General features: G+C 47.3%; 1 non-coding gene across 1 annotated transcript; it reads left to right on the forward strand.

Moving 5' to 3' along the window:
- Window positions 1-1,845: 1,845 nt before the first annotated feature.
- On the forward strand, window positions 1,846-1,918 carry Trnak-cuu (transfer RNA lysine (anticodon CUU)). The gene has a single exon. It is a non-coding gene; the product is annotated as a tRNA-Lys (tRNA).
- Window positions 1,919-20,366: the final 18,448 nt, after the last annotated feature.

Consider the following 20,366-nt stretch of genomic DNA (forward strand, 5'->3'; position numbering starts at 1 on the left):
CTCGGGGGCTTCCCCCCATGTCGGGGCTGCTGTGGAGCAGGGGACCTCGCAGGGGTCATGTTCTGTGTCCGTTTCCGGTCCTCCGGGCAGGTGTGGGGGGCAGGATCTTGTTTACCTCAGTCCGTGGAGCGGGGGGGATGTCGTGGCGCACATCCACTAGGGCCAGTACCGTGTCCTGGTGGAGGGGCGTCTGTCCTAGGGCGTACACTACACATCTCTCCGCCCGCCCCAGGGTGTGGCGGGGAGGTTCCAGCGCTAAGACCGCATCTTGCTGTGCTAGCCAGGAGAGTCCCAGCACCACCTCCTCGCGCAAATCCTGCACCACCACCGCGGATACACAACTGTCCGATTCTCTGGTACTCACCGCGATCTCGGCATGTCCCAGCATCCGCCCGGTGTGCGTCGTGATGGCCAGGCGTAGCTCGCCGCCGCCCGGTCGTAACGCGCCTGCGGGCACGAACGAGTGCCGCACGAAGACGTCGCTCGCTCCGGTGTCGACGAGTGCGGCGGCCGGCCGTCCGTGACCTCCACGGGGATGCGGAACAAGTTGTCCAGCGGGTGGTCCAGCTGTCCCAAGGTCGGGAGGGCGTTTCCCTCTCCGAGCGCCTGGCTGTGGGCGGGTGCGGGGGGAGGGCGCCCTATACCTGGGGCCGGCGGGCTGGCGCGTTGCTGTGGGGGTGGTCTCAAGTGCGCCTTCTGGCGCAGCGGCGTGCGGGTTGCGCCGCCCGGAATTCCCGCGGGCACTCACTGTGCGAGTGATGTTCGCCGCGCGGGCACCCCAAGCGACACATAGGGACGTGTTCCGGTGCAGTGGCATCCTGCGGCGGTCGCTCCGCCCGCCAAGATGGCGGCGCCTCAAAGGCTCGTGGTCCTCTGGGCTGGTATGGGAGCGTGTGCGTGGTGCCGTGTTTCGTCGGCCTTCCGGTGGGCTGTCATTCCCTCGGGCGTTCACGGCGGGTCGCGCTTGCAGGCCCGCTGAAAGTTGCGCTCTGTCTCGCGTGCTTCCTGCACGTAATCTGCTACATCACCGGCGTGGTAGCGGCGCAGGAAATGTTGCAGCTCGTCTCTCACCAAGCTCGTGATGACGGGCAGGGCCCCGGACAGGTCGGTGCCGGGTGAGATGCGGCGGAACAGTCGTATTTTCGTGGCTATGAACGCCTCGACCGCTTCTTCGTCCCTCTGCCATGTACCATAGAAGTGGGCGGAACTCTCGACATGGGGCGATCCGGTGTCGAATCGGTGGCTGAACTCGTTCGCGAATTCGCTCCACGGCATTGCGAATCTGCACCACATGCTCCACCAGCTCCGGGCGGTACCTCGTAGCTGATCGCTAACTCGCTCTGTCCATTCGGACTGGTGCATCCGGCACCCGATTAGGCGCGCTTCGCACAGTCTCAGGAAATCCCTCGGATCCTCATGCGGGGCTCCGATGAACTTCAGCAGAGTCACTCTGCTGGGTAGCAGGGCTCGTGCCAGGTCCTCCAGGGCGAGCCACGCGCATTTGGCCTCGGTCGTCCCCGGGGTGTGCGTCGCGTGGTCGGTGTGCGAGCTCCAGTCGCTGGTGCGGGTGGTCGGTGGTGCAGGGGTCGCCGGTGTGTGGTGGACCAGCAAGGGGGTGTTGTTCACTGGTGGTGTTCTCGCCTGTGCCTGCGTCTCCGTGCTGTTGTGCCACAGTTCCAGAAGCTCTTCGGTTTTGATCCTGTCCGCCATCGCGTTGCGCGGGGCTTCTGTGTTGACAGTCGCTTCGTGCGCGCACGTGGCTCTGTTTACAAACAGACTCCCGGCGAACGAAGAGGGGTGAGGGGGGTTTGCGCGCGCGTTGATTTGGGCCGCTGGCCGAGAGGCGCCCGGCTAACTCAGTCGGTAGAGCACGAAACTCTTAATCTCGGGGTCGTGGGTTCGAGCCCCACGTTGGGCGCCATTTGCCATCACCCGACTTCTGTGAAAGGCCCGGGGGGTACCTGACGGGCGCTACGGGCGTCGCGATGCACTTGTTGTGCGGAGGGGCGCCAGGCTAGCGGGCTGCTAGGCCGTTGGTGTGGGGTCGTGGGTACTCTGCCCCCGCGTGCCCCGCCAGGTACACGGCTTGAATGTAACCTGAATGGTTCTACGCTTGACGGTGAAGGCCGCTCGGCCGTGTGGAGGACGGGGAATTACGGAAAATGATATACGAGTTGGCGAGTTGGCGAGTATACATTTAATTTGGGAGTTTCATCGGGGGTACATGTGGGTACACGGTACACTCTACAAGTCCGCTCCGCGGTTCAGTCCCACTACAAAAATTCTCACCAACACTAAACACAACACTACGTGACAATGGTTACCGCGGCAGTCTCGCGGGACGTGGGTCGATGCTCGCTGGGGACGGCCAGCGCCGAAAGTTAACGGGTTGCGGGGGGGGGGGGGGGGGGGGTCGATGAGCGGGCTCCTAAGTTCGGCGAAACACTTACGTGAGTGATACGATCCGCAGCGTGGTATCACGATGAAGACGGTTCGGATAGGCCCGGTTCCGTAAAATACGCGCCGAGTCGACGTGGGCAGCGATGAATTAATAAGAGGTTTTAAATTTAAAGATTTAGTATAGAATTAAATAATCAAAGAAAGAAAACTTGGATGCTGCCCACGGACACACATCTGTTCCCGGCGCGGAGTGGTTGGAGACTGCCGGACATGGCAGAGAAGAGCAAGGAAGAGAAAATTTCTCTTCTTTGTGAGTCGGCGTCAAAAAACTTATATTAATTGAATTTACTCTATTAACAGTTAAAACATGTTCCAGGTGCCCAATTAAAATGTAGCACCTGGTAATTGGGTGCTTAAGGCTTAACATTGGTTTTAATGTATTTAATTATTTAAATTGTGACATCAAGTTGGCGACTGTAAATTTACTAACATATTGTCCCACTGTGAATTGTTTTAGAGGGATTTCTCCTATTCTGACTTGATCATAGTCACAGGCATTTTAATTAAGGCCAGTGGCAGCGGTGACTGTTAATGAGGTTTGTTGTCTGCTCCGTGCGTGATGTACTCGCCCGGAGTGGCTACGACGCACTTATTACATGTCGGGTAATTAGTAATTTCGTACTAATGGCTTTTCCCTTAATTGAATTATGGGTTCGAGCCTCCGGGGTTCCGTACCTTTAAATATCATTATGTCTATTGTGGTCACGCCCGAGGCGCTCGCCTGACTCAATCCGGCTGGGCAAGGGGCGCGCTCCGAAAACGGGATACGGTACTGGCGGTGCGGAGCACGGGCTTAAAGGCCATGGTCGGTACGACATCATAGTAACTAGACATTTTCCAAAATCTAATATAACGTTGAATTTAGTTAGATAATCAGTACCTAGAATAATGAGTTTCGCCAATCCTTTCACAATTAGTACTGGTACTAACTTAGTTGTTCCAAGTCTATTCACTTCTAGTAATGTCTGTTTGTTGATGATCGGGCTAAATTTAGTCGTCACACTTATGATCTTTAAGTTCGGTACTGGCAGAATAGGTAATTTTACTCCTGTACTTTCAATCATTTCGTCGCAGTCAGAACTGATGCAAGAAATTTCAGCCCCGCTGTCTAATAATACCGGAACTTTTACTCCGTTTATCATTAAAGTGATTTCAGGACATAAAGCTTCTTTGTCGTTAATCGCGGTTTCTTCACTCGTTTCATCGCTTAAAAATTCCCTGTCGTTGTTATTTAACATTATTGTGTGTAATTGTTTAGTATTCCTTCCCATTGACATATTCACAGTTTTCTCGCTATAGTTATTTTTGACTCCATTCTCTAGTTTTTGGTTAGACGTTCGGAGTCTATCATCTCTAACCCTACTTAGTTTAACGGTTGTGTATGTTTGTTATTCTCTTGTGAATGCTATGTCGCGTTTGAATTAAACTCACGGTTGTTAAAACCCATTACATTACTTCCTCCTTGTACTTTCTGATGTGTTGAATTTTCAAACATAAGTTTCGGGTTTGGTATCCACTCTGGTGTTTTACCTACATTACATGCAAATTGATCCCTTGATTTGTTTCCTTGTGTCGGAAATCTAGTATTTGTCTGTTCCTGTGGCGTATTTTCAACTGTATGCACATCTTGTGTCATCTGTGTCACAGCCCCTCCTGCGTTCTGTGTGTTCTTACAGTAGTCGTCATTTCTTCTCCAATTTCCCTTCATTTGTTGTCTTGAAAAATTATATTTCCTATCTGATTCCTGATAATTATTATTATTATAATTCTGGTTACCATATTTCCAAAAATTCCTCCTATTGTATGGGTTTCTGTCATACCAATTTCGTTTATAATTATTGAATCCCAATGTGTTAACTCGCGGTGGTCTCTGTTCTCCTGTATTTTCAAATTTTCTTTGGTGCCAATTTGAATACATAGGTACATTCGATTTAATATTATTACGATTTTCATTTGATTCTCTACGTTCGTATGTTTCCCTGTTTGCCGTCGTTCTATCTAGCTTTTCAAGTTTGTCATACACTAATAGTTGTTCCTTGAATTCTACAATATTTGAAAATTGTCTACCCGCAAACTGTAATTGATACTTAATAGGTAGTTGTGATAATATTAGTGCAACGAACTCCGCATCCTCCATTCTGCAATCTAAATATCTGGTTCGTTCGTACATTTCACTAACATGTGCTTCTAAACTTTTATTTTTCTTGTCGAATTTTTCCGCATGTAACTGGATTCTTAGATTACTCTGAACCCTAGTATTCCAAAATTGTTGTGTGAATAATTTCCTAAATATTTCATACTCAGTAACAGTATCTTGTAACATTTCCCACCAAAAGAAAGCTGTATTCTTTAAACAATGACTCACACATTTCAACTTTTCTGCTTCGTGTAGTGCGAAAGTTTTACAATATTTTTCAAATGCTCTCAAGAATCGCATGGGGTTTTCCGTGCTAATCCCGGAGTAAATTGGTGTACTATCTAACCATTTCTTAGCTGGATGATGTAAAGCTAATATCGGATCTGTTATAGCTGTTTGAACGATGCTATTATTCATATCCGAACCTCGAATAATTCCTGCGGAATTAGTCAAATTAATAGTTTCCGGTATTGTAGTTTGTGACTGTACTACATCTACTTCTCTATGAGTTCTGACGGTATTTCGCAACTGCATTTCCTTTTCTATTTCACCAATTCTTCCTTCTACTCCCTCAAATCTCACTTCATTACGTCTGTTGGTTATGTCTATCTTTTCCTCGACTATATTTACCGCTATATTTTGAGATTTACTTTCACATTCTTTCATTTTTTCGTCTACTTTCTCTTCTACTTTAGATAGATCCCCTTCTATTCCTTCTAACCTTTAAAAAAACTATAGAAAATTTTCTTTCTGTGTCAGTTACCATTTTGCTCATGGCTGTATTAATCTGCCTAATATTTCTAATAGTTCCTGATTTTCCTGTTTACGTTTCTCCTCCTCTTCATATTTTTCCTGTCTACGTTTCTCCTCCGCTTTGCGTTCTTTTTGTTCCCGTTTCTCCTCCGCTTCGCGCATGAACCTAAATATTTGTTCCATTCCTGACGTGGTAGTTTCCCTTATTCTCGTATCTACTTCGCCTGTTTGCGGTGTTGGTACGTCGCCCTGTCTGATGTTTATGTCTATTTCAGTTTGATCTGTGTTTTCCGATGGATCTGTTTCTGATGCAGCCCTTGAGTTATTTCCCCTTAAGAAATAAGTGTTCTTGTTTTCTTCTGACATCATGTATGTGGGATCTCTAAACTTGAGTTAAAATTTCCACGTTGTTGTAGTCAATATACTTTGTGCTAATCTTTCGAGCTATAGCCCCACGTTGTGGTATCCGATCTAAACGGGCCTTTGCTATCAAAACGTTTATTTCTTATTATAAATTGATTTGATTTTGAATGACTCGAAAGTAATTAGACTCGTTCTAATGTATTTATAGAATAAAAGCAAAATAACTAATCATTTTATATTAATTTGTGGGCGCCAACAACTTTTAAGGAGTTGTAAAACTAAGTAAACATTTAAAAAATATTTAGATGAGTCGATTTGAGTATGAATGACACAATATTCGCAACGTGATCGGGAAATAACCGTTATCAATTTTCAGTGACATTCCATAATTGTCAACAGATATTCATAATTTGTTAATACCAGTAAAATAGTATCAAACTCTTTGAACCTGTTTTATTGCAAGTCTTCACTCAACTAATGTTTACTATACAACATTTATTCAGATTTATTTATTGTCCTGACTATTCAGTAGGTAGAGTGGGGTATTTCGTGGAAATATTCGTAAGTTCATTAGATTAGTTGACATACAAACTTTTAACTTTAACTCAAGTTGTCACTAGTCTTAAACAGTATGGTATTGGTTTAAAGAGTATAGAAAATGGATTTCTCGTGATGTTACTATTCCGGGGTGTTAGTTTCTGCAAAGCTGGTAAGTTTGGTAAAATTCCTTTACAAATATCTGACCGACCTGTTAGTATAGTTCAGTAGTAACGAACTATGCATTACGATGTCTGTCTTCGATGTACGGGAACTCAGCAACGAATATTCCACGTCTTCGTCCTTGAAACGCCCTTCCGCTGTTTCATGTCTTGGTTCTGGGAACGCCTCGTAGTAATTCTTCGTCTTCGTCCTGGGAACGCCTATCGTCGATTCCAAGCCTTCGTCCTGGAAACGCCTCTCGTTGTTCGTCTTCGTCCTGGGAACGCCTCTTGTTAGTTGTCTTCGTCCTGGGAACGCCTCTCGCTGTTTCCGGATGATCTCGTACAGTCAATTATTCCGAATATTTCATTCTTCGTCCTGGGAATGCCTCAATATTACTTCCAATCTTCGTAGTCGGGTTTCATAATCTTCATCCTGGGAACGCCTCGATGTTTCTTATAATCTTCTTACAAATAATAATTCCTCTTCAATTCAATAAATATCTCCAAATTATCAATATTATTAATATCTACTATTATTTCTTGCCATTCTTCAACGTATTCTAACAGTCATAATTCCAATTTCTGCAGTAATAAAATGTCACGTCTAGCTTATCCGAAGGTTCCTATTTCTTATCCTTCCTTTTCGTTTTCTCACTTAAAATTCCAAACAAAACTTTTATTTTCCAGCAATAGATTTTGTTATACCTTTTCGACCAATACCAGATTGTTTTACAAACTCTTAGTCATATAATATTAAACATGAACTTTGAAAATACCCTCCTTATTGGTTAAACAAAATATCTCATTCCTTGAGCAAAGAAGTTTTACATTAAAAGATATAAATACAAAATTACTGACTTATGGTTCATAGATAAATAAAGAAATGTGCTCAGAAGTGAAATTATAAAATATGATACATTAATTTAGTTCCTCCATCTTGTTATATAAAGTTGACAAGTTCAACCTTTATAATCCCATGAGTTGCACATCTTCGGCCACTGCCTCCCGACGAATTGGCTGGCGTTGTCCGTAGCAGGTCTCTCGGGTAGCCCCAACTCAGGAAGAATTCCGTTTGTAATATTGTCCCAATGGTGTTGGCTCGAACGTTGCTGGTGGGGTAAACGTCTACCCAACGGGTGAAGAGATCGGTCACTACCACCAGGAATCTCTTGCCCTGGGCTGTGAAGGAATAGGACCCCATGACGTCCAGCGTGATAGACTGGAAAGGGGTAGTGGGAATGCGAGGCTGTTGTTGCTCCGTCCCGTCGCTCTGCCGCGCTTTCCGCTCTTGATACGTCTCACAAGTCCTCACGTACTCCCGCACGTCCCGGGCCATGCCAGGCCAGTGGTAGTGTTGACTGACCGCCCGCTGTGTTTGGTCCGCCCCAGGGTGTCCAGCCAGGTCGTGATCATGCATAAAGCACAACACCGCTTCACGTGCTTCCGGTGGGACATAGGTACGCCACTCCTGATCGGGTCCCATTCCTCATGTGTAGAGCACGCCATCCCTCGTAATCCAGGTCTCACAAGGTTCTGCTATTTGCTTCGCTTGTCTGTGCTCAGCGTCCTGAGAGGTGCGTTGGGTATCGTGCACCCGATGTTTCAGCTCGACCAGGTCCGCAGGAGGCGGATCGTCGTCCACACCTAGAGCAAGCAGGCAGCAGGTTGGGTCCCTTGGGTGGTAGTGTTCCGTCTCACAGCCAGGTGGCAGTATCTCGTCCCAAGATACCTCGTCCTCCAGGCACGATCCCTCATCAGGGTCCTGTGACAGGGCATCCGGCAGCTCGTTTTATACTCCTGGGACGTGCTCCACAACGAAGTCGAACGACTGTAGAAACAGCGCCCACCTCACGAGTTTGCTTTTCCACCCCTGGAGGGTTCGCAACCACGTGAGGCATTGGTTGTGCGTGCGCAATACAAATTGCCTACCCTCGAGGTGGGGATGGTACTTCCTCAGTGCCCATACCACTGCCAGGCACTCCTGTTCATTGCTGTGGTAGTTCCGTTCAGTCCTGCCGAACTTCGCACTGGCGTAGTCGATTATGCACCTGTCCCCATTTTCGTCTCATTGATATAGCGCCGCGCCCACCCCCTCGGCGCTCGCATCCGTCTGAACGTACAGCGTCCTCTCGGGGTTTATCCATGACAGAACGTGGCATCGGAGAAAAGCCGCCTTCAAGCTGTCCAGCGCCTTCTGTGCAGCCGGTGTCCAGTGGCAGCGCTGTCGTGGTGACAACAGATCTTTCAGGGGGGCAGTGAGCGTGGAAAACTGCGGGATATAGTTCCGCAGCCAGTTGGCGAGGCCCAAGAGCTTCTGCAACTGCTTGCGGATTCTAGGGGGTTCAGCTTCTGCAATTTTCGCCAGGTGCATCGGGTAGGGACGATTATCCTCAGCATCCACCACATTCCCCAAAAACTCCACCTCTCTCCGTCCAATGTGACACTTCTATGTGGCACAGGTCAGGTGGTGCGTCTCGAGCCGCTCCAGGACCAGGGACAGGTGCCGCACATGGTCCTCCCAGGTCTTGGAGTACACGATCACGTCGTCGAGGTAGGCTGTCACGAACTGGCCAATGTACCCTTCCAGTATGCGGGCCATCATAGCTTGAAATGTGGCCCAAGCGCACTTGAGCCAGCAGGCCATGGCACAGAACTGAAAGTGTCTACCATCGGGCACCGTGAACACAGTCTTTTCTCTGTCACCTGGGTGTATTGGCACCTGTCAATAGCCCGAACGTAAGTCAAGGGTCGTGAACACTCGCGCATTGCCCAGGCCTGCCAAGGCCTCGTCCACACTGATCTGCGGTGGTGGAGAACTGATGGTGACACTATTCAGGGGACGGAAGTCCACACAGAAGCACATGGTCCTATCCTTCTTGGCAGCTAGGACGATGTGTGAGTTGTATGCACTGTTGGAGGGTTCAATGACACCATCTCGCAACATTTCGTGCACTTGCTCACATATCACCCGTTGCTCGCGGAAACCATATCCCCTGGGGGCCTCATACACTGGTTGGTTGTGCATAGTGGGGATTCGGTGTTCTGTCACTGTTGTGCGCCTGAGTGGGTCGGCAGTGGCGAAGACGCTCTGCCTTTCCCTTATGAGCCGCCTGAATGCATCCTGATACTCTGGGGGTACATCATTGTCCACATCTTCTAACTTCGTGGGATCTCTCGGGGGAGGTGGTGCTCTACCTAGTGAATACACTGCCAGGCGCTCATGTTTGCCGACATTCACTAGCCCACAGGGCGTCGCTATCACTGTGTCATGCTTTACCAACCAAGGCTGTCCGAGCACTAAGTCCTCCCTGAGTCCATCTACTACAACTGCTGCCGTCTGTGTAACCATTTCCCTCACACTCACCATTATGATGGCGTCCCCGATGGCTGTCCTGACTCCGGTGCTCGTGGCCAGGCGCAGCGCACAACGTCTCGGTGTGACGTCCGCTGGCGGTTCTAAGTGTTGGGCCACAAACACGTGGCTCACACCTGTATCTACGAGAGCGGCCGTCGGTCTCCCGTTTAGAGTGACGGGTACCCGCATCAGCCGGTCGTCTGGGGTGGTGAGCTGTTCCAGTGTTATGTGTGTCTCGGCCGTGGCTTTGGAAAGGGGGTAAGGTGGTGTGGGGGGCAGAACTGTTGGTCCTACAACCCCTGCTGCCCGTTTCCCGCTGGATGTTTTTGTCTCTGGCAGTCCTGATGCCAATGGAACGTGTCCTGCGGGCATCCAAGGCGACACTGGGGTGGTCGGCCTCCATCCCGCCGATTCTCCACGTTCCGCCACTCTGGTGCGGTGGTTTGTCAGCTGCCACTCGGTGGGCCTTCGATTGCCCGTGCTACCATCTGCTGTGGACGTTGGGGCTGTGTGTCTCCCTCTGGGAGAGTGGGCGCTCTGTACTGGTGTCTGGGCTCTCGTCCGGGAGTGGTCGTAATTGTCCGGCACCCCAGAAGGTGCTGCAGGTTGCCCTCCGTGGCTACGGCCTGTCGTACATATTATTCAACAGACCCGTTGCAATACGGCCTGAGGAAGGGTTCTAATTCTTCCCGCACTAATGCGGTCATGTCCAGCAACGCTTGCTTCGGCGCTTCCCCTGGGGCTATGCAACGAAAAAGCTGCAACTTGCCCGCCAGGAATATCTCCACCGATTCCGTGTCCCTCTGCGCCTCGCCGTAGAAACGGGCCTTGCAGCTCATGTCTGCCTGGCGGTCGTCAAATCACTGCATGAGACGCGTGGCGAACTCCCGCCACTGCATATCGTATCGCCCCCATAGAGTCCACCACTCACGAGCCCGCCCACGCAACTGTTCGCTCGTGCGTTGTGTCCACTCCTCTACTGGCACACTGCACTGTAACATAAGTCTCTCACACCGTCGCACATACTCCCGTGGGTCTTCGTGCATAAGCCCGCTAAACTCCGGCAGCACTATATGCCCGGCCCCTGTGGCAACCCGCACAGCGTACGCGACTGGCGGTGCTGCCGAGTTCGTAGGCATGTCCCAGTCAATTAGGTTCAACGATGGTGGATTCTGGTTCGGTAACATCGACCCGATGTGGTTGCCCGAGCAGCCTCTACACTCGTCACAACCCCCTTTTTCCCGGTACACGGACCCGCTATGTTCGAGGCTACCCTATGCATCTGCTCTGATGATATATCCCTGTCCCACAACAACACACCCTCAGCAGTTTCTGTCTTCACCTCACTGCGCCTCAGTGGCGCGCACGTGCACGTGTTCCGACACTGCCACTCTCCTGTCACAAGGTCCATGCCTTTCGATAGATGACACGTCGCGCACATAACTGTCAAACGGCGCGGCAGCATTGTTTACAAACACGGGGCCACGTATCCGCTCCGTCTGTGCAGCCTGCCCGCGCAGACTATTACCGCGCCCGCCCGAACATCGCCGGCGCGCCACGAAGATCACCGATGGCAGAACGGCGAAAGGGAGGAATAGGAGGGGGTACCACGGTGCGTTATCACGATGAAGGGGGAGGGGGAGTGAATCGACGGGAAATATAATCTGGTTGCGGGACGGGAGACGGCGATGCGTTATCAACTGAACCGTGAAACTGATAGATGTTGGAAATGTGGGAAATGAATGGTTGCGTCCTCGCGTTGATGAGTTCAGAAGTACTGTCTAGTGGATAAGTGAATCCATTCATTGTCCCAGGTGTATTTTCACGCTGTCTGATCACTCACTGTACACTCTTTTCCCGCACTGCACGCGCTCTCTTGTGGACTTGAAGTTCGCCACACGTAGTGGCGCCAAATGTCGCGTACCCGTCTCCGTAGAATACGTGGAGACGTGGTGGACGTCTCTCGGCCGTTTTCTTGTATTGCCCGGCGCCAGCTCTCTCGCGTAGAGCAGCCTCCTGCGGGGAGGCAGGGGTGTACCGTCCGGCCCGTGTAGCTGCCGAGGGATGTCTCGCGCGCTGGAGAAAAGTGCGATGCAGGCTAGTTGTGTTAGTCCACGTGTGTTGGCCCACGGACATGCCAGATACAAAACAACACTCATGCACACGGTAAAGAAAACGATAAAAGAGATTATAACACACTATAGTACAGAAAACAAAAGCGATAATAGCGGCGAGTTTATGAAGCGTCTCGCGGCGGCGTCTAGCCTCGAAGGTGGCTCGCACGGAACTGGAGATTAGGACGCCGGCGCACTGCTCTCGCGCGCACGGAGCGGAAGTGACGTCATTCCCAAAGCCGCGGCGCGCTGTGGACAGGGCTGTGATCCGGGCTTTAACCCCGAGTCACGGAGGTATGACGTCACGGACCAAAGGAAAATGGGTCAGAAGCAAGTTAAAAACTCGATGTGAGCACCAGGCAAAAAAAAAAGAGGCCGCGAAAAATTTAACCTTAACAAAACACATGGCCTCGAAGAGAACAAAAAAAAACCTAAGGAAAGCCAAATAATGCAATTTAGATGAAACACACTGGCAATGCAAACCAGATAATTACGATATAGAGTCGGTGTCCTGCAAGCATTAATTTATGAGCCCAAAAGAAAAAGAAAGCAAACATGGATGCAGAAGGCAAACTACTGAACTATCAGGATAATATAAGACACCAACCAGAAAGCACTTCCTAGCTATGTGTAACATGGCAGAACGCCGAAGCACCCCTCATGGCGATTGCTCCCGGAACAGAACATAACGAGCAAATGTAAAACAGCCCAATATATCAAAAATCCAGATGGTGCTAGTGTTGCATTCAGTAGGCCTGGAAGGAGGTGCCTACGCCACGCAGACATTAAAAGGGATGGCAGGAGGGGGATTTAAGGGGTAGGAGGGAAGGGGAGGAGCCGGCGGGCGTCTGAGCCATCGCGCACGTTGCAGTCCATTAAGTGCAGCACTTTCCTCTCTTTTGAGCAACCAGAGAACTTGATGAAATGGTTGAGGAAGAGAACAAAATTTTCCCTGGTCATCCATCCTGAGGTGCCAGAAGAACCCCAGATAGCATGTGTTCTTTGAAGTGCACTCGTGGGAAGATGAAAAACAGTGGAACACTGTTACCTGTAGCATTCATACCACAACAAACTGCCACCAATGAACCTCTCTCAGCTGAAGTTGCTTTTCCTACTTGTTTGCATACTTTCTGTGCAATTACTTTTGGTGGCCTGTGAACTGTTGAAACCCCAGTTTCATCTATTGACATCGTACTGCCGGAGGCCATCCGAGCCTGGTCTCAGCCCGCCAGTATTGGCTCCCGCTGGTGGAACGCACACCTAGCAAACCCAACCCATTTCAAGCGCGGAGCTGTGACGCAAGTACTCCCAGTGTTACAATTTTGCCACAGAACTCCACCTAGCGCGAACAACCGTTAATTAATCGTTAAACGCACTCGTAAAACAATCCCATTTAAACAACGCATAATTCGAAAAGTGTGTCGTAGCACACGAGTCAAGCCCCCTCAGGGCACAGTAATTAACGAACGCCCTTAATTTTCATCACGGGCTTAAATTAAGTATAAGGTAAAGTGGTGAAGCAACGTCCAGGACAAACCACAAACATAAACAGAACCAGTGGTTTTCAATATTTAATTGCGAGTCTTTTCTTTGACTCATTTTTTCAAATAATAAAGTTTCAATGTTAGCAATTAAAACTTTAGTCAATGTTTAGAAATTAATTTATCACCTGAATAATTAATCACACAAGGGTCATGTACATTTAGCGAGTAAGTTATCAAATATTAAACCGAATAACGGTGTTCTCTTTCTTGACTCGTGGCTTGGCGCGCGGCAGAACTGAACCCCCCCCCCTTCCCCCTCAAGACAGCTCCCTCCGGCAGTTCTGATCAGCTCGCGACACGGGGCGAAAGTGTTCGTTCCGTGGGGAGCCTTCAACTTGCAATTCTAAGATTCTTCACACTGGTAATTATAGTCATGTCTCAAACCTTCTTTAACGTCAACTCCCCACACGACCCCGGGTCGGTTTCTACGGTGCAGGGATTATATTAACCCGGCTATAATAAATTTCTGCCTTAAGGCCACGGGCCACATAGCCGCCTTAAGGACAGCCATTACCGGACCTGGCTGGCTCCAGGAGACAGAGCTTTAGTTAACGCAGCCGAGAAAAAGTCTGCCGGCCTCAACCACATCCTCTCGGGATTAATTTAATGTGAATAATTCGCACACGTGAATTAGGCTTACCACCTGTTATTTTTAATATACAGACGTGGCCGACTCCAAGTGACCACTAAACCTCCCCTACGACGAACTGCCCTAGGGAGAGATATTCGTAACACAATCAAGAGTATAGTGTCGTGTAATTCTCGTGTATCCATTTCTGTCCTAAGAACTAATCAAGTCTAGTGCCATGTAAATCCATGAGTAGGTGTATTTGGTTCATATGGGGACAGGGGAGGGGGGAGGGGGATTCGGGGATTCGAGGCGGCCATCTTGGATGACGTCACTTCCAGCGGCCATCTTGGATGACGTCACTTCCGGCGGCCATCTTGGATTACTTCACTTCCGGCGGCCATCTTAGATTGCGTCCCTTCCTGCGACCATCTTGGATTACGTCACTTCCGGCGACCATCTTGGATTACATCAAGTCCGGTGGCCATTTTGTTTTCTACAACATTCCTCTATTTTGAGTTTCGTCCGCCATCTTGAAAATCTTTATTTATTATCCGATTTTAATGAAAAAAAATTTAAATTTTAAAAAATTAAATAATCAAAATTTTAAAATAAAATTAAAAAAATATTATTTAATAAAATTTTAATTAAAAACCTACGTATCGAACACCCCACTCCTCTAAATTACAAGTACATCATCTAGCACCCCCACCCCTCTGTTACAATGGCATCGTCATCGAACACCCCACTCATTCATGTTACAATTTTTCATTACATCCACCATCTTGGAAAATCATAATTATTAACTTAGAAAATCAGGGAAAAAAAAATATACCATCGTTGTCTGCTGGAGGGACCATCTTATTTAGTGGAGACTGCCATCTTGATTTCATCTGATGGATGTCGTCATCGGCTGTAGGTTTATAAAATATGTTAGTGTATGTAAGGTCGAGTTACAATTCTCTACCAACATTGTTATGAACCTTATAGACCAAAATCCACAGAATCCACAAAATCCACAAAATCCACAGTCATTTTGTTGTTGTAACCGACAGTTTTTTCTTAAAGTCTTATCACTTATAGGTTTTAACTAAAATATATGTTATCAATACTATCGTTGTGGATGCGTTAGTTAAAGTAATGATAATTTAAAAAAAACATTTATTACTCCATCTTAGCTGGCCAAAAAATTTTCAGAGTCCTAACTCACAAGTAATAATCTCTTCTCATGTTTGCGTACACGTGTTTTAAAGCTGCATGGAAGCAGATATTTTTAATGTCTGCGTTCAATTTCACTTTTATAAACAAGTTCATGTTTGCGTACATGTGTTTAAAAGCTGCATGGAAGCAGATATTTTTAATGTCTGCGTTCAATTTCACTTTTATAAACAAGTTCATGTTTGCGTACTCGTGTTTTAAAGCTGCACGGAAGCAGATATTTGTAATGTCTGCGTTCAATTTCACTTTTATAAACAATTTCATGTTTGCGTACTCGTGTTTTAAAGCTGCACGGAAGCAGATATTTGTAATGTCTGCGTTCAATTTCACTTTTATAAACAAGTTCATGTTTGCGTACTCGTGTTTTAAAAGCTGCATGGAAGCAGATATTTTAATGTTTGTGTATAATTACATTTCACCATTCTGTAAGACATTTATAAGTATCAGTACCTCGTGGGATATAGGTTCTATATTAAAAATAATAAACAATATGTAGGTAAAATGGTATTTATTAAATTAAGAACATATTTTACACAACAAAAATGGAGCAAAAACAAAAACTACACATAAAAAAACTGAAACTTTACAACAAAAATGGAAACTATAAATCAAAAACATAAACTGTACAGCAAAAACAGAAAAACTATACAACAAATGGAAACAACTACCAAACTGCCAAACTATTTAAATCAAAAACTATTTACAGAAAAAAAATTATTCGCCGCCTCCAACATATCCGTGGGGTACTGTGTGGATACCATCTTCGCAGATCAGCCGTTTGTCGTCCTCCCACGTTATGGCCAGCTTATTGCTGTACTCAGTATAGAGTATGTGCTGATGGGAGCGAATTGCTCTAACGCCTGCCCTCATTGTGCGGTGGTCTTGCAGGGCTTCCAGGTAGCCATCGAATGTTATGTGGTTTTTGACCACACATCGCTGGATGCCCTTGGCCTTTTTCTCGCTCTTACCACCACACCTGTAGGCGTAGAGTTTGGCCCGTAGGCTTACAAACTCCTCCATCACTTCTCCCCCACATTCATCTTTGAATTTACCGACAACTTTCTTGTTGATGGGGGAGAAGCATGGGTGGTCGGAAGGGTAGCAGCTGGTGTCGAATTTAGCCATCAGTGTAGGGTCGGCTTTGAGGTCTGAGTAAAAGTCTGTTGTCTGGATCTCATACACAAAACTGTCTGTATCCATATACATCAGGTGAATATTGTCATGGTAACGGGGTTTCATGGTATTGTAGTGGAAGTCGTACATGAGAGTCTTTGAAAGATCTAGTACGGCCAGTCCGGCATAGATCGGCTTGTCGAAAATGATGGTCTCGTGATTAAGGTGGACTAGAGACAAATTCGGTTCGTACATTGTACGGTCCTTGAAGGACGGACGACACACCAACTTCTTGAACCTCTTCTCAGAGCACACCAACTCCATTTTGAGCCTCCGTCTTTTATTTTCCATCAGTTTACCAAATGTCGAGTTCACAGCGAGCTTAAAGAACTCCTTCTCGAACTCGTTGGCTGCTGCTTTCCGCTTGTTGGTATTCAGCCGAATATAGGGCTCCAACCATGCCGACTGCTCAAACTGCAGGACTCGATGTATCTTAGTCACTCTCAGCCCATGAGATACCGCTTGCTGGAGGTTTTTGTAGTGAACAATGTAGTGCTCTTTATTTTCAAGTGTTGTCATCAACTTTGATTGATTTGAGCCGGGCGGACACTGATTTATGGGGAGAAATGGCAGGTCTTTATGACTTTCATGGAGCTCGGGAGGGTACTCCACATCACACTCAATAATGTAGCCTGTAGGAGAATCATCTGGGACAGACACGACATCAATTGATGTGTCTGCCCATTGGAAATGCCGAATTGGAAGCGGCAGAGACATCGCCCACCCGTACAAATTATTTGCATCAATGTACTCCAGGAATGTGGATGGCTTGGATGCATCATATGTCTCAGGTATGTAGGAGTTATTGGCTACGCAATGACGTTTAATGCTTTGCGCTACTCCCCCCCTAATACCAGCCTCCACAAACATGTACATATCATAATCGGTAAGAAGCTCTAGCTGTACGCCTGTGGTTCGAAGCATCGCATCGAAAGCGAACCCTGGACAAGAAACATAGTGAGACGGATCTAGGCTGTATGTCTCCAAACATATGGAACGGAAATTCTCGAATACATCCGCCAAAATCAGGACATCTGTCTTTAGATACAAGTCAGCGTACTCCCCCAAAGTAGCACACTGAAACTTGTCCCAGACTTTCACTGCATGAGCGTACTCCATCTCTGAAATCATGGAATCAGTCAGACTATTGTAGAAATCATCGATGGATGGAAGACGAGTATCATCTAGTCGAGCAAAAGAATCCACAAAATCATACGGGAAGACACCCTTGCGGGTAACCAACTCCAACTCATCAGGCGCGAAAAACTCAGTAGTACTTATAAACTTGTCTGCAGGCAAGAACTCAGCGAGCGAAGCAAGACCCCGACTCATAAAACGGAACGTATCGACAAACTGAATGCTGAACTTATCATGTAACTTCTTGGAAAAAGTTATCAGCTTCTCCTCTGAATTCGGAATGATGAAGATGTCTTTACTATCATACCCCAACTTCCTGATAATGAAGTTCTGATCGTATGCCAGGTTGTGGAAGAACACAATCAACTTTTTCGGTCTGCGCCTGAGAAGGTTGCAGTCATTACATGCAGGCCCAATAAATTCGCCGGTGAAGTGATTGTGGTCACGAACTTTCTTTACAGTTCCTCCGAACTTTCCTCCACAGTAGCAACAACACCTTGCTTGCAGAAAAGCAGTGTTTTGTGCATGTGTGAGCGGAGTCATAGGAACAGACGTAGAAAATATTTTCTGTACGTCATGTCCAATCTCCACAATGCGGGATATGAACTTATCCTCTGCGTCACAACCGCGATACAATTCAGGCTCTGATGGAAGTGCTGAAGTGAGGTGTGCAGGAATGATGGTATTATCAGCTTTCACGTAAATACAGTAGCTGTATGCTTTATGCTTTTGGTACTGCAGCGTGTATGACTCATCAGTATTCGGGTGACATGTATGGATTTTCTCTAGAATAGCTTCAAAGTCGCAATATACCACGATGGGCATCTTATCACTGTGATGGAAGTTTTTGAACTTCAGAACAGGTGGCTGGCCGTTTTGATCGGGCGATGGCATCTCCATCCTAACAGCAGCATGCTGTTTGCAGAGCTCACGGTGTTTTTCCAAACACTGAAGACCAGTGAGCCCGCTAACCCTACCCCGATCATCGTAATGCTTGAAGCATCTTTTACAAACATGAATAGCATCATGATGTGTAGTGATTTGGGACCGAACCAGAGCAGAAAAATTAGTGATGTAGGTGAAATGGGATGAATCGTCATTGACCAAGAGCAGAAGATCGAAATGATGTTCTTTTTCTTCAGGAGCGACTCGTGCAGGAACAACATTCAGATTCTCGTCGATACTGTAGATGTTGATGGAGACTCCGGGGTTCTGTTTTTCAAACAGTGGTATTTGCTTGATTGGAGTAGGGAAGTCAGTGTTGTTGAAGTTGAACTTCCCCTCCAAGTCATGGTAGCGCTGGTTGACACGTTCAGGATGCTCACCTTCCACGTACTTCACAAGAATCGACCACTTAAAGCACATGTGGTCTTCGAGGTTTTGCGGATTTATCACTGCGTATTTGTCTTTGATGGAAGTAGGTAATTCGATGTAGGAGCTGGCACGGAGTGGATCGAGCTTGTTGATTCTCAACTGTAGTCGCTTAACGGCCGACAAAGTCCATCCGGACCCCTTACCCATGTAGTCTTCCTCCTCCTTGCAGATCTTAGAGATGGACTCGGTAACTGCCTCCTCCACCTCATGAACTGCGTAGAGGGGGACATTCATGGTTTTGAAGGCCCTCTTGTCTTCACAGGCATCTACGGGTTTTTTGTAGGCGCACTCGAGCACGATATTGAATTTGAGAGGTCCGTTCTCTTCTCCTCCACAAGTTGGTTGATTATTTTGTTCTTGATGGAGTCCAGGTACGTACAAATATCCTTGGCAGAACTTGACGTATTTTCTGCCACGTACGTCTTCAAGTTACCCTTGAAACCCACTTCGGCGGTGATGAAGCCGTGGGTATTGGCCAAACCAGTCCCGGTCACCACCTTTGTTCGGCTGGTCGAAGGCTTGGGCGTAACTGCAGGCTTAACTGCTACCATCCTCTGCTTCTTTGTTGGAGGCGGAGCAGGCCCCTTGCATACCTTGATGTGGGCTTTTAACTTATCAGCCCTGGCGAACTCCTTAGCACAGTTGTCGCAGGTATGTGATATGCGGTTTGGGTTAAGACCGCAAGCCGACTTCTCATGGCGTCTTGCAAAATCAGCACGGGCGAAGGCCTTGTAGCAGAAGCTACACCGCATGCCTGATGTCGTAGCGACAGCTCCAGCACATGATGCAAGGTGCTGCTGCATCTTATCGCTGCGTGCGACCATCTTTCCACATAGGTGGCACTGTTGGTGGTCACGATGCTGGTTCTCAGCACACTGACGCTCGTGCCGGTAGCGGTTGTGGCCTGCCGTGAATGTAGCAGAGCAGAAACGGCATTTCTGAACGGTAGACGCCATCATCACGACACTCGGTAGACTGGTCTCAACGTACGGAACACACATCGGTAGCTCGACGCACGGAGAACTATAACAAAAGAATTAAGAATACAATGTAGCTAGATGTTAACACGAAAAAGTTGCAAACATAACCTCAAAACTCTATCCCTCAAGCTTATTAACCTAAACTGATAGCAATGTAACTAAATAAAAAAGTTACAAACATAACCTTAAAGCTCTAGCACTCAAGCTTACTAACCTAAACTACTAGTAATGTTACTAAATAAAAAAAGTTGCAAACATAACCTCAAAGCTATTCCTTCATGTACAATCCTAAAAATGGTAGAATATTTAAAGTACCTACTCATAAAAGTTAAAGCTGAAAAAGTAACAATGTTAACTCAAAATCATTGATTACATAACCTCAAAACTACAATAATGCACAACTCAAAAATGCTAGAATATTTAAAGTACTGTTAAAAGTTTAAGCTAAACAATTCCTGGTTACCCATACATAAGTGTACAGAGAAAAAA

The sequence above is a fragment of the Bacillus rossius genome, chromosome 1 (genome assembly GCF_032445375.1).
Source record: "Bacillus rossius redtenbacheri isolate Brsri chromosome 1, Brsri_v3, whole genome shotgun sequence".
Taxonomy (NCBI): domain Eukaryota; kingdom Metazoa; phylum Arthropoda; class Insecta; order Phasmatodea; family Bacillidae; genus Bacillus; species Bacillus rossius.